This window comes from Panthera leo, chromosome B3 (assembly GCF_018350215.1).
Source record: "Panthera leo isolate Ple1 chromosome B3, P.leo_Ple1_pat1.1, whole genome shotgun sequence".
NCBI classification, from domain to species: Eukaryota; Metazoa; Chordata; class Mammalia; order Carnivora; family Felidae; genus Panthera; species Panthera leo.
This window is the reverse complement of record NC_056684.1, coordinates 121,318,750-121,330,940: the sequence shown is the minus strand read 5'-3', so window position 1 is coordinate 121,330,940 and position 12,191 is coordinate 121,318,750. Positions and strand designations below refer to the sequence as shown.

The following is a 12,191-nucleotide window of genomic DNA, read 5'->3' as shown; positions in this document are numbered from 1 at the left end:
CTTGTCCTGCCATTATTACAGCATTTCTGCAGCTGTCATCATTATCGGTTGACTTGCCTACCTGCCCCCTCCCCACGAGTTACCGGAGGGCATGTGTGTGCCTGGCTGGCACTCAGTGAATGCTTGACAAATGAAAGGGTGAGCTCACTGTCTAGCACAAGAGACGGACTCTAATGGGACAAGTGCATTAAAGGCCATGAGACTGGCCCTGGCTGGGATCCAGTGAAGGCTTCATGGAGGCAGTGGCATTCGAGCTGGACTTTGAAGGGCAGGGGGGGCCTGACCAGATGAGGATGGGGATGAGGCCAAGGACTGGGCTGGGAGGAGGGGGTGGGTGGAAGCTTTGATTTGCCAGGGTGGGTGGTTCTTAGCTGAGCTGGGTGAGCGGGAGTGGGGAGGAGGGGTACAAAGCCAAGTGTGTGTATTTGGTAATCTTCAAGGTGATCGGAGCCATCCCCTACCCCGCGCAGGAAGAGACTCTGAGCCAGAGCAGAGTGTGTGGGAAGGGGGAAGGAAGCAGGAAGGCAGGCAAAGAAAGGTAATTTGGGTTTAATCCAAGCTCAATCTTCAATGGCAGGCTCCTGGGAGCCAGTAAGAAGTGACTAGGTCAGGGGCGCTTGGGTTCAATCGGTCAAGTGTCTGACTCTCGATTTCATCCTAGGTCATGATCTCACAGTTTGTGAGTTCGAGCCGGCATCCACTCCGCGCTGAGCCTGCTTGTGATTCTCTTTCTCCCTCCCTCTCTGCTCCTTCAGCACACACACACTCTCTCTCTCTCAATCTCAAAATAAATAAACGTAAAAAAAAAAAAAGTGACTAGGTCAGAGCTGGGCTCAAGATGATTCCCCTGATAAGCAGGCATATAGCTGTGATACCCAGGCCATGGAATAGGCTTGCTCCACCCAACCTCTCTCCCTCCTCTGTCTCTGGGGACAGATCAGGCCACCAGACCTGGACTTCCTCCCCAGACCCACAGGACAGCACTGGGACTTGGGCCCCTCCGCCTCCTCCACTCTGCAGCTCTGGGAGCCCAGGCCATGGCTCCCTGTCCCCTCCATCCGGGCTGGTCCATACCGGTTCCCCAGGCCAGGGGGCTGGGGAGAGCCTCCAGGAAGATAGGAAACCGAATCTGCTCTCCCTGCCTCACTCAGCCCCTCTGACCAAGCCCACTGTGTGTCCCGGGGCATGAGGGGAGGGTGGAGAGGGCCTCCCGTTCTTCCATTTCCCCTGCTGTCCTTCAGCAGAGCCCAGCTCTGGGCACCCTGCCCGGAGTGGAGGGGAAGGGGAGAAACGCACGACCTTCACTTCCAAGTCCTTTTGTCTTAAGCTACTTCAGCAAAACCATGAGCAGCAGCAAATAGCAGGTGACCGGAGGATGTGCCGGCTGTGCTCTGGGGAGAAGGGACACTCCGCTGGAGTCAGACTGGCCTGGAGCCACTTTGGGTTCGGCGCTTTTGTGCCTACGTGTGGGTGTGTGCAGTTGTGGCCATTAAAACCTCTCTGAGCCTCAGTGTTCTCATCTATCAAGTGGGCTCCTCACACCTGCTCTGCCCCTCCCCCGGGGCGTGCAGAGGATTAAAAGGAGTAACGAGGAATGTGAGGTCACTGAGTGGCACCAGGACCTCAGAGCGGGGACGTGGTTCAGGCTGTTGCTCCGTTGCCTAAGAAGCTCTCCGCAAAGCCTGGCCTAGTTTGCAGGCCTGCGCACACAAGGTCCCAGCTCAGAAGGGATCCTGGGCCCAACAACAGCTTGTCTGCGGTACCGAAGGACAGACATTCCCCCCACGCCTGCCCTCCACACCCCACACACACCCTCTGCTTCTGAGAAGACCTCCCCATCTGCCAGCTCTTTTGGAGGGGACATCTCAGTTCAAACAGTGCCAGAGGCAGTCAACACTGTTGATCAGCACTGTCACAAAAGTGTGGCCAGACAGCCCAGAGTCCCTGGGCAACCCACCACTGAGCAAGTAAAGGGGGAGTACACGGGAAGAAGGGGGCTCCTGGTCACTAGGCACGTGCAGGCACGTGCACCTTTCTCCTTATGGCCATTCATCCTCCAGCTGGCCCTTTGCAGTAGGGACTATTTCACTTCGCTGTGAACACAGAGGTGAAGCGAGCAGATAATGAAGCAGGTGGAAACTCAGCTCCCAAGTGCCCCCTGGACAAGATGTCTCTGTGTGCCTTGTTCTCATGCTCCCGTGCCCCCCCCCCCCCAACAAAGCAGCCAGTTTCCCCATGGGGCTCAGCTGACCTCTGAAGCATTTCCAGCCTATTGTCAAATCATCGCCACTCAGACGCCTGAGGTGATGAGACCTCCACATCAAAAAGCAACCAACAGCCATACCCCTGCCAACCAGCCATCTTGCTCATCTGTATCTCCAAAGACCTCAGGACGCCTTTCTCTTTTGACAGGATCTCATGGCCTGAGGCCAGCATCCCTCTGGCGGGCACAATCTAAGGAGACTCAGCCAGAGTGCAGAGCGGCCTCCTGTCTCCAGGGCCACCTTCCTTGCCGAGGCCATTCGGTGAAGGGAGCACTCGTCTGGCTTCCCACTGGAGGCTGGCCTGGCCCCTCTGCCCCTGGTCCTCTGGATGCCAGAGCCCTGGCTTGGCATGAACAGGGGTCTGCAGGCACAGGGCCATGCCCTACCTCAGCCACCCCCAGCCCAGCTCTTCCGACCCCGTCTTGAGGGTGTTCATGCAAGACAGCAGAGTGAAAGGGTGGGAAAAGCAGACAGTGGGATCCCAGGACACTTGGATCCTGGTTTTGCAAGCGGGTCCAGGCTTCAGTTCCCTTTCGGAACATGACGAATCACCAGGAGCAGGCAGGAGGTGAAAGTGGGCATCCCCTCCACCCCCGCCCAACCCTGCCTCTGCATGCTTCAGTACCAGCCACAGGGTGCTGGGAAGGAACATGGAGGCTCGGTTGCATTCCGTTCCCTAGAAACACGGGACACAGAGCTCTGGCCAACGGGTGCTCTTCTGAAGGGCCACCCTTGGTTTGCCCATGGCCGTCTAGACAGATCTAGAACAAGGACACACACGGTACCTCATGAGCTGTCCGGGTTCTCATCTCAGCTCCCCCTGGGACCCTATTTTGCACCAGTTCCACCCGCCAACTCATGGCAAGAACAAGGAGTCCGGTCCACACCACCCGTGCTGGCGTGTGAGTAAGCCAGGAAAACCAGTCTCTCCCAGGAGAGAGGGGAGGAGAGGACACGGGCCCCTGCCACAGGCAACACAGTGCACTAAAAGCTGCTGATCTCACTTCCTCAGAGTGCTTTCATTACGGCGGGTCCCAGAGCGAGCCTGCCCAAGGCCCTGAAGGCCCCCCGTGGACTCTCGCACCCTGGACGCTGTGTGCAAAGAGCTCTTATGCCTATTATCTCCACAGTTCTTCCACCAGCTGCTTCCCAGGAGGAAGCAGAGCTGAGAGTCTCTGGGATGTGAGAGTCAGTGGGGAAGATACCGGCCGGCAGCAAGGTCCACTGTGCTACCAGTCACCAGCATTTTAGTGTGTGGGAATCCTGTTAAATAGCACAGGCAGTCGAGGAAGGGGAATGGAGCCTTCAAGGGCCAAAACACAACTTGAGGTACGTTGGGGAGGGATGGCCTGCCTTCCAGGCCTTAGAAGGGTGGCTTCGACTGGCCACGGGGGAGAGGGTGCCCTCCACAGAGGAAACAGCCACGTTTTCCCCACAGGGGCTGGAAACAGATAGCTCCAATCTACACCACAGACTCCAGGAATAACACCGCCCATCTGTAATAAATGCTTGACATGTTTCCAGAGCCCTCCCACCCAACTGGGGAAGGTGTTTTCATGCCCAGTTGTCAGGTAGGAAAACCAAGGGCAGAGCGCCAGCCAACAGGGACTCTGGTCCAGAACCAGGTGCCATGCTCCTCTGCTGGTGGTTCTTCTGCCGTGAGCCAGGAACCTCTCTGCAGCCTGCCCCTGCTAACCAGGAAGGACAAACCACCAGCTTCCCAGGACTATGGAGCAGTGGCCTTCCTCCTGGTAAAGGGCTGGAAAGGACCCTCGGAGCATCCAGATGCATGGCGGGTCCTCTTCTCTCTCTGGTATTGTACCATCACCCCATGGACAGCTAGTTCTGATTCGGTTTACTGGGAACATCATCGCTTCCCACAGGTCGTCCCAGGGATTGCTGGCGATTCATCATCAGGTAGCCCAAGGCAGAATCACCAGGGGCCAGCTTCAGGGGTCCTGTGCTCAGATAGTGTATCCGAAGAGCAGCAACTCATGAGCTAGGCACAAGGTAACTCCCTTTCACTCAGAATAAGGCTGGGTTGAGCAGAAACTCCCTTCCTGTGATGAGAAGTAACTGAAGGCACTGGCCCCACGGGTCATCTCCCGGGGGCGACCACGGCTGCTGGTACCAGGGCAGGCGGGATAGCTGCACTTGGCTCCAGAGGCCCAGAGAAATGGTGTCTTTCCTGTGGGGGCACGATGGGAAGGCAACCAAGTGACTTTGGCTCTTCTAGCTGCTTCTTTTCCAAGTAACTTGAAAACATCTCGTAAAGGAGAAAGTGCTGAAGCTGTCCCCTCTCCCTGACACCCCCCTTCACCCCTTAGGAGGTACTCACAGCCTCACCCTACCAGGGCTGGGGGCTGGGGGACCAGAGGAGAGAGCAAGGGGCCTCATCCACAGCCCCAGGGTGGGCCAGGGAGTAAGAGACCTGCGTGTAGGTGAGAGACCTGGAGCAACTCGCTGCACCCTCTGTGCCTCGGTTTCCTCACCTGCACCATGGCGCTGGCTGGCTCCAGCTCTGAAATAAAACACAGCTCTCCCCCTACCTCAGTTTTCCCCCAGAGAAAGTCATCTGCCTCAGGCGGAAGGAAGACAAGGTGAATTCAGGAAAAGCTCACCTCCAAGAGCCACAGATCCAACAGCAGCCCATCCATTTCTCCCGGGGACAGGAGCTGGGGAGAGGCCAAGGGTGGGATGCTACACCACAGAGGGCGGTGTAGGGAGAAGGCCATCTTACCAACATGGTTCCCCGGCCTCTTCTCCAGTGAGACACAGGCCATCAAAGGAGAAAAAGTCCATCTCTTCATCCCCTGTCCTTCCCACTGTGGCCTGGGAACGTGCAGGTTTTCATCAAGGCTGGTACAGAGACTAAAGCCGGAACTGGGTTGCCCCCTCGGGCCTTCCTCTCCCAGAAGCCAACTCTCCTCTCCCTGAACCCACGAGGATAGTAGAGACCAACAGTTCGATCTGCTCAGATGAACGTTTTTTTTGGGAGTAATTTTCTCCCGTCCCCGGACAATTCTTATCCCTGCGCTGTTCACACCCAGAACACCCCAAGCCCCATACAGAAGTTGCAACCTCCTCCATTCTCAGGGATGGGGCAAGGGGGGCGCTGGGGTGGGGCGGTGCTCCCCAAATTGGACCAGAGAACTAGAGAGCAAGACTGGCCCCTGCCCCTCCAGAGGACATCAGATCAAGGCAGTGCCTGGCAGGCCAGCTGTAGGACCTGCTAAGTGACCTTGGTGAAGCCACAGCACCCCAGGCCTCAGTTTCCCCAGGTCCATCGTCCAAATCCGAAGCTCCTCTCTCCAGGCCAAGATAAGGATGGAGGCAAGAACCTTTCCTTGGAAGAATATAAGGTGGCACCCTCTATCCCCGGGCCCAGGAGCCCAGCCCACCAGCACTGAATGAGACCTCCACCAGGCCGCGCAGCAGTGACGCTGTCATAACTCATAACGGTGAAGTAGACTGCGGGGGAAGAGCACACCGCTCCCAGCCCAGCCAGTGGGCGGCACAGCCCCGGGGAATCCCTGGGTGGGGGTGATCCAGAGAGGCAACCCCACCTGGCCGTAATGCAGGCGGCGGCGGCGGCGGCGGGGGAGGGGGGGGGGTGCCTCCTGCCCCACCCTCCCCCCAACCCAGTGAAGATGGTCGACCAAGCCACGGCCCTCCCGGATACGCGGCTCATTCCACCTTTCCCTGGGTCCAGGCCGGCAGACAGCCTGCATGGCAAGGGTGTGTGGCGCAGTCTCCCCCACCCCCACCCCTCCCAGTCCGAGGTCCCGGAAAGCTGAGGGCAAGCAGTCCCTCCCCACCCCCTCCCCTGTCCAGGACCCGGATTCTGCGCCCCTTCTCCCGGCCGGAGCACTCCTGGCTCGTACCACCCGCGTGCTCACCGCATCTGCGCCCTGGGCGTCACGACCCAGCCCCAGGCAGGGTGCACCGGCCGCCGGGACACGGTGACAGGCAACACGCTCCTTACCTGGGAGGAGACAGCCAGCCGGTCCTCGTCGCGGGCCTGGTGAAGCCAGCCCCACCTGGCAAGGGACTGTCAGCAAATTCCCCTCTGCATCACCGCGGGAGCGGCATCCCGGCTCCTCCCCGGCAGGAGCCAACCTTGGCTCCGCCCCAAGACTGCTCTGACCCACGGGGGAACCCAGGCTGGATTATCTTATACGAAGCTCCAGGCTCCGCCTCAGAGACCCTGTAGCTACCAGGAACCATCTGCAAATTACCATTGCAAACGCACAAGGCTGCTGGTCCCTTGCTGCAATGGCTCCAGCACCCTCTGTTGCCCTGGGCCTCGGCAGCCGGCAGCCGTCTCGCTGCTCTCGGCCCACCCTACAGCCTCACCGCCACTCCAGGCTCTCCTCCGAGGCTTGTTCCCCTCCCCACGGATGCCAGCCAAAGCCAGAAAAGATGCACAGCCACACAAAGGTAGCAGGGTTCTGCCCCGCCCAGGGACCAGCTCCTGGCGCCCAGTGCCTGGTACCCAGTTCTGCCTCCTTCCCCAGCAAAGGAGAGGTCTACAAATTGGCCACAGCCCTGCCTAGGAGACCCAAAAGGAATGTGCTGGGTCATTTCCAGTGTGTTCGAGCCACAGTCCTGCATGTCTCCAGTTTCATTCAAGTCCTGGCTACTCTGCTGGAGACAACTGCTTAGGGGGCCTGGAGGCAGATACCAGTGTTTGAATCCCTAAAGATCGGTATACAGAGTGAGGGGTAATAGTGAACGCGGCCCTCACTTGCCCAGGCAGGGGCTCAGGCACATTAACTTAATAGACATTAGCCGTTATGGGTGCTTTCAGTGCAATAGCTAATGGGTGAGGAGGGCTGCGGAACAGTCTCTGAAAGGGACTCTCCCCAGTTTTATGACACTAAGATATTGCTTGGTAGGACTTGTTGGCAACAGGCGGAGAAGGCCATAGAGGAAGCAGTTGAGTACAAGGCTGGAGGGATGCTGGAGGGAGGGTAGCTGTGCTTCCATGGACTGGTTACCCCTAACACGCTGCACAATGGCCCCCTCCCAGACTGGTGCACCTTGGTTATGTCCTTCCCAGCCACGCACCTACTCCCCACCTCACAACTTGCTTCTTCTTACCCAGCCACCCTGTGAAAATCCAAAGTGAGCCACTAGACAGATTCTCTCAACATCTATCCATTTCTTCACTCACTCATTCATCCGTTTTTCATTTATGGGACAGGAAGGCTTTGGGACGTCTACTGTGCAGTGTCAACAGGGCATCAGGGGCTAGGGTCCAGGCCTAGGCCCAGCGGTTAGTGTGCTGTGTGACCTTGGGTAGCTCACTCAGTCCCTCTGACTTTGTTTTCCCCTCTCATCTGTAATCCTGAGAGGGCTGGGCTAGCGGGAGTCTAAGGCCTCTCTGGCCCTAACACTTCTGGTACCGCTCCTAGGATAAGGGCTGGTGGGAACAAAGATAACCCCGATAAATCCAAGAGCAGTGTTGAAGAGGCCTAGATTCCTGGATTTGAATCTAAATATGGGGCTTAACCTCTCTGAGCATCACTGTCTACATATATAAAATGAGGGAAATAATAATAACCTTAAAGGCTGGTTGTGCGGACGACATGAGATATTGTGTACAAAACACGTGCTCAGTGAAGAGTAGTAGTTGTTGCCATTGTTATGGTGCTGGTGCAGAGAGAAAAGCCTGCCCTCTCTTTTCTCTGCTTCCTCATCACAGAACTAGTGTCTTGACCCCAGGGTGGAAGGACTAAGCATCTTGTGTAATGAGGCTAATAGCTGTTCCTTTAGAAAGGTCCTGTGTTAAGTGGGAAAAAACATGGTTTTCAGACCCAGTTGAACCTTAGTTCAGAGCTGAGCTTTGTCTCTTACTCTCTCTGTGACCTTGTGTAAGTCACTTAACCACGCTGAGATTAACTTCCCCATCTGTCAGAGAGGTGCCCGGACACAAATCAAAGGAGCCCCATAATAGTACCTACTCCCATAGAGTGGCTAGGAGTATAAAGTGCCTGGAAGGTGCTTAACTCAGTTTTTCACATACAGAAGACCTGAGTCAGTGTCAGAAAGACCCAGATGAAAAGAAGGGAAGAGCCTACACTGAAATTCCCAGGCATCCTGGACCAAGTGTCCTGTGAGGAAACGGAGTTGTGGGTATTCTAGCCCAGACCAAGAGCTGTTTCAGCTCTCCAACCCCTTCACCAAGGTGCTACCCACACAGAATCGGTGCAACCAGCCTCCCTAGATGAGCTTGACCCTGGACATGCCCTCTGGTGGGAGCTGAGGCCAGAATGGAAGGCTGGAAGCAGGTCTTCAAAGACCTCCAAGACAAGGCACAGAAGTTTGGACTTTACTTAGGCCAAAGGGAGCTATGGAAAGTTTTTGAGCAGAAGCAAGGGATAAGACTGATAAGACCCAAGACCTGGAAGGCATCACGGATATACCCGCAAAGAGGAGGAAGGAGGACCCAGGAAAATGCCACATGGCCTGTGTGTGACACAATCAAAGAGATGACCCCAATGTCCTAACCAATTGAACACCAACCTCCTAGATGAGTGTCAAGCCAGTAGAAGGTACTCAGTAAAGGTGGATAAGAATGAATAGCTGAGACTTTGTGGATTTGGGAGGCGTTTGAAGGAGAGGTGTTTCCAAACCGTGGATGCTGAGAACATTTTTCATGCTCTCATGTGGATTGAGGTAGGTGCTCCCTGAAAGACAATAACTGTTATGCTATTGTCTTTATGATTGCTTTGTTAACCTCCAGGATCTTGTCTGGGGACATAATCCAGAACAACAGCAAAGAAACCAAGGGCCTCTGAGCAACCCAAACAGTTGGGGTTGGAACCATCAAACTGTCAACATTGGGTGCTCTCTGTGCAGAAGAGCACCTTGTATCTTCAGTGAGAGCCCACCTACATTTACTCTACACACAATTTTAACAGACCCAGTGTAGCAGAGACTGCCAAGGGCCCCCTTATAATCTCTCCTTCCCATTTCCTTTTAGCACTAGAGCTTTCAAGATTAAAACTTGCATTCATGGCTCCCCTGCCAGAGACTACATATCCCAGCCTCCCTTGCAGCCAGGAGCAGCAATGGGACTAAGTTCTAGCCAATGGGATATGAGTGAATGTGCTTTGTTTCACTTCTGGACATTCTTAAAAGGAGGCTGCCTGCTCCCAGCTTCCTCTTTCCCCTTGCGTAGACTGGGCCATGGGCGTGGGGATGGAGGTGGTGGTGGGGGGGCAGCTTTGATGAAGCTGACAAGAGCAACATCCTAGGGTTGGTCAGTCAATCAGACACTAAGAACCTGTTTCATGATGACCCGGAAGAGAAGAGCCCTGGACTGCTGACCACAGAGACTGTTGTCTCTGTGACAACAGCTGAACCAATAGCTTAACTGATAAACCTAGTCTCCTGATTTTCAAGCCCACAGCGGAGGGGCAGGAAGAAGAAAGGACTCATAAAAAAGCAAGCACAGTGAAAGCAAGAGTAAGAGGACATAGAACAACTGTGAAACAAAGTCATTTAGTTCAGGGTTGCTCCAAGAGGCTTGGGGACATCCTTGTATTATAGGGTAGTGTTGGAAATGTGCTGAATCATTAGGGAAGATTAATTCTGAGCAAATATTTTATTTTAAAATGGAAGCAACGGTCTATTTAGAAAGTATTTTTTTTTATTTTTAATGTTTATGTATTTTTGAGAGAGAAAGCAGGGGAGGGGCAGAGAGAGAGGGACAGAGGATCTTAAGTGGGCCCCACACCGACAGCAAAGAGCCTGATGTGGGCTCAAACTCATGAACCATGAGATCACAATCTGAGCCGAAGTCAGATGCTTAACCAACTGAGCCACCCAGGTGCCCCTAGAAAGTATTTCTAATAAAAAATGATTAACATAAAATAAAATATATGCTTAATGGTTGGAACCTTCAGCATCCAGAAAATTCAGCCATCTAAAATGATAATTTTCTTTAAGAGTCAGAAAGCAGGAATTTTGATTTTTGATACTTACATTCTCTCCCACTAGATTATAGGTCAGATTATATCTTTTTTTTCTTTTTATTCCTAGTATCTAGCACAGTGCCCTGACTCAATAAATACTTCTTAATGGCAATGGGGGTGAAGTCTGTGTTATCTTATCTTATATCCCCGAGCTTAGCAAGGTCTTACTGATTTGGATTATTAATCAGTGACATTTCCTGAGGTCCTTCACCATTCTCATGAAGGGGTCCAAGCACATAGCCCTCACCAGAGTGTTATGGACTCATGGTGACTCTGGGACCTCCCCACTGTTGTCTAGAGATCATTGCATCAGAAACATTCCCCTGATAAAGGCCTACATGCACAAGGACTTCAATGGCAGAATTGAATGTAATTGCTAAAAACAAACACAACTACACAACCTACACAACTGTTCATGGCCTTTCTGCACTGCCCAGATGAGATGTTCAGGAAAACTCGAAATGACAGGAAAAAGGTGGGAGACCCAGGAAAGAGTCATCTAGGTGTGCTCACTGCCTGTTTTTCATAAGTTTGACTCTACTGGTTTTAGGCTTCAAGGCAGGAAAGCTACACTAGAGTCCCCATCACCCCAGGCCTGGTGTGAGTTTAAGACTGCTGGGTGCTAGATAAGACTATGAGGGAGTAAGCAGGGGCGGGGGGCAGCGGGTCCAGAGGTGATGGGCACGAGACTCCACAGATTTTGCTATAGGACCCAGAATGTAAACTCATTTTAAGGCAGAACCACATCACTATTCACACTGTAAGTGATAATCAAGATACTCTAGGGTATCCCCTGTCCCCAAGGACCAAATCAAAGCTCTCCGAGAATGTGAGTCCATTTTTGGAACTTGGGTTTCTGTCACACACTCTAATCTGCTTTTCTGAAGAGAAAGGAATTTGCTTTCCTGTGCAGAAGGCAGAGAAGCACTGGGGAAAACTATTTTCCCAGTGTCTTCCATCTATCCAGACATAAGGTTGTAGATTTCAAGATAAAATAAGGTCTCAGACTGCAGTCCAGAAACATAGCAAAAACCCCTCATTGGAAGCTGGCATTCCCCAGGTTGGTGGGGCCAGAATAGAGAAGCCAGGTCCCAACAACAATTTGGCCCTCCATAGCAGAGAATCTAGGCCTCCCCTGTGCTGGCACAGCCTGGCCTCCCTGCCCTCCCCTCCCCTCAGCCTCGGGCTGGAGCCCCACTCACCAACGCCCCACCAGGTAGATGCTCTTAGCTAGTAGCAGCCTCTTTTACTAGTACTTCTCTCCCGGAAGAGGGGAAATTCATGACGGGAAATTCATGACGGGTGGGAGGTCACTTTCATCCACCACCAACAGCCACTACCAATTACCAATATTAGAAACTTCTGGCGGCCCGGTCAGAGGCAGATGTTGATGATGTCACAAAGGAAGCACCTCTGTTGTGCTGGAACTCTGGAGGCATTTGAGAGGGAGGGGTCTCTAGAATTGAAATAAGCTTGAGCATGACCAGTCAGATCTGAGTGTTGGAAGCCTGTGCAGATTCACCTCAATTCTGTCTTGAGTCTGGCTGAGGCCCTGCAAGATTAGGTCAATAAGAATAGTTGAGTCTTCATATTGATATTAAGGCTAAAGACCATCCAGGTGGATCCTCGCAGGATGGAAATATGGCTTTCCTATTTTTTCTGGGCTACAGAGAGAGGATCCCCTCTTCATTTCGAGGTTCTTGAAATCAACTCTGTTATATCCATTCCACTGGGAGTTGGCATCTTTTTCAGTATATGAGCCCTTTTTTTTGTTGTTTTATAGCCTTTATTAACTTCATGAAATATAATACACATACAAAAACGTATATATATAATATACAAATGAGCACTATAATGATTAATCGTAAAGCAAAATTGTGTAACCACTACCCAAATCAAGAAATACGACATTATCACAAGACATTTCTCTGTGTTGCTTCCCAAT

The 12,191-nt window shown here is 53.3% G+C and overlaps 1 protein-coding gene across 10 annotated transcripts in view; it reads right to left on the bottom strand.

Annotated features, from left to right (window-relative positions):
• The window catches only part of TMEM63C (transmembrane protein 63C), a 74,834-nt gene extending 63,219 nt beyond the window's left edge, over nucleotides 1–11,615 (bottom strand). For 8 of the 10 annotated variants that reach the window (XR_006203970.1, XR_006203971.1, XM_042943899.1 and 5 more), the window contains exon 1: nucleotides 11,449–11,587. The gene's annotated coding sequence lies outside the window, so the exon portion shown is untranslated. The other 2 variants (XM_042943904.1, XM_042943903.1) reach the window with 2 other exon arrangements.
• Nucleotides 11,616–12,191: the final 576 nt, after the last annotated feature.